This window comes from Rhea americana, unplaced genomic scaffold (assembly GCF_003343005.1).
Source record: "Rhea americana isolate MKP2758 unplaced genomic scaffold, rheAme1 scaffold_135, whole genome shotgun sequence".
NCBI lineage: Eukaryota > Metazoa > Chordata > Aves > Rheiformes > Rheidae > Rhea > Rhea americana.
Window position 1 is genome coordinate 158,816 of NW_028185428.1, and position 2,709 is coordinate 161,524.

A 2,709-nucleotide genomic window follows, 5' to 3' on the forward strand; every position below is an offset into this window, starting at 1 on the left:
GGCGCCCCGCGCCCCGCCCAGCGCCACGAGGGCGAGAGGCGGCACCCACGGCGGGGCGGGGCCTGGCCGGCGGCGGGGCGGGGCCGCCCGCCGGTGACGTCACCCTGGGCGCGGCGGGGCGAGGCGGCGGTGGAGGTGGGCCGCCATGACAGCGGCGGATCGTGCTGAGTCGGGGGTGCTGTGGCGAGGCCTGTGTGTCACGGCGGGGCCAAGGGCGGCACTTTGCAGACTTCTAGGGGGAATACTCGACTGTAGCGACCGTCAGTTTTCTTATTCAGGGGCTGAGGTGCAAGCACAACTGCACAGCCTGTCCGTAGGGAGCTCCCGTCGTTCCTCAGCTTATTTACTTTTGAGAGCAGGAGCGCGGTTGGTCCTCGAGGAGATACGGGAGAGTGTTCAAAAGCACGTTGGAAATGGGGGAAAAGTGCTGTATGTGTGAAAAGGAGGTGGCACTATGTTCAGTCTGTCCAACTAACACTAAAAGGGCTGTTGAGGAAGGAACAGCATGGCTACTAGGATCTGACTACTGCTTCCCATTTTGGAGTTACTATTTTTGCTGTAATTAAACAGGAAATCTTACAAACACTCAGCTGTTGTTAATAAAAATCCCATGACATACTGCAAAACAGGACTTGATGAATTACTATCTCTTTAACTAACATCACAATTTTAAGGTTTTGAGCCTCTTCCGAACCAGAGAAGTAACAAAACAATGTAAAAGCCTTCCCAGATCTTGAAAGGCAAGTCATCTGAAAATTATTTATGGCCAAAAAAAAAAAAAAAAACAGTTCTGCATGGCTGTGGTTTAGGATACTTTATAAATTTCTAAACAAATAAGTGTGCTGTTGTTCTGAGATATAGTCTCCCTGGTGACTTCACCAGCTGTTCAGGAAGGCCCTGCGAGAAGCATGGTATTTTATCTCAGCATCTTATTAAACCAGTCTCTTTTGGAATGCTTTGTAGCTTATCTGTTTTTGCTGCACCTGATCACATATGCATGGAAGATAACAGTGTATTCAACTTACCTCATTTACCTGCAAGTAATGGGTCTAATTCTGGCCTTGAATATATCCATGTCATTTCCGAGGAAAGCAGCAAGTTTTGCAAACCTGTGTCTGCGAGCAGAATTGGCCCATGGGGCCTGCTAAAGGCCTGCAACTTGTGGCATTGTAAAATCCTCCAAGATGCTGTTTATGAAAAGCTCTATAGAAATGTCAATACAATCCAGGAAATGTTTCTGAAGGAGCAGCTGAATGCTCTGCTTCCACTTTTTTTTTTTTTTTTCCTTTCTTGGTAAATGCTAGATAAGGAACCACATATCATTAATGGCCCCTCAACATTTCACCAAACCTTTCATCCTCTACTGGGGGCAACTGGAGGGCAAGATCATGGCAAGCAGTCTGATAATGCTCTGTGCAGAACATGTTTCAGAGCTGTCACTCTTACAGTGCAGACAGTAGTAGATTTTTAAGGACTAAGCGTTCTGCATTGTCTTGATGCAAAGTCATGTGCTTTACTTCTGAAATGCCTCTTTTCTGGCCTTGTCCTCAGAAGGGGCTGGGTTCATCTCTGCACGGGCTGAGGCAGGAATGAAAAGAGCTGGATCAGCAAGTTAGGCTAAACTGGGTCACCCTGTGTCTCCGTTTCAGTAGGAGAACCCGCTTTAGCCCTCCATCAGCTTCCTCTACTGTCTCGGAGCCAGGAATATTCCCAAAGSTTGCTGTGGAAGTGGCACAGAAGTAGCAGGCAGCTGTGCGATGGTGCAGCAGGTTCCTGCAAGGGCATCTTCTCCTGGAGCCACTTACACTTGCCTGATAGCAGTTTCGTGCCAACCTGGCTGCTRGCCGGGTGCTGCAGCACCGTGGAGAGGGCAAATGGAGCATGGGCTGCTGCTTGCGCTTCCCTAGGAATATCAGGATGAGGTGGTTCTTACGAAGCTGAGTATCAGTTCCCTTCATCAATTCTCCCCCCTCCCCTTACTCAGAAGTGAGCAAGAGTGCAGGAGAGAATAGTTGGTATAAAGCACTTGGATCTCTATAGATTCTGTCTCCTTTTTTTTTTTCCCCYGAACAATTTCCAAGCACTTTCAGAAACGTTGATTATAACTCGTCTCCTTCGGTGCTGAACAAAACTTTTACTGGTCAAGCAGTGAAACATTGTCTGAGGACATGCACGGTGTTACAACAGGCCGAAAAACCAAGACAGCCAACTCACAGCTCCCTTTTCTGAACRCTCCCTTTTCTGCCACGGTCCTCCTTTACGTGGGTTGTGTTTTTCTCGGGGACACACACGTGGGCTCCTGGGCGTGAGTCCCTTTGTGAGTCCCTTTGCAAGCATGGCATGGCTGGGCCCGATTCCCCAGGCCACCCCACCTCCCGGCCGGGAACGCAGGTGGGTTGCTCGTACAACACGAACAGCCATAGACGCCGTCCGCTCTTCTCCTGGGCCTGGTCCCAGCCTGGTGGCAGCTGGACAGTCAAAACCCCTCCAACTGCTTGCAGCTCCCCTTGCTCTTTTTCTCCCAGCCTCGTGGTCATTGCCACAAGGGCAAAATGGCGCATCAAAAAAATGGGGCAYGATCAGAGCAGCTTCAGGATCCCCACCTCCGCTGCCGGTGGCCACCCCACAGCGGCCCCACTTTCCACCAGCCAAATGACACTGGGGTCGTCGCAGCATCACCACGAAATGGTCCCCTTCAGCCTGGCTCCG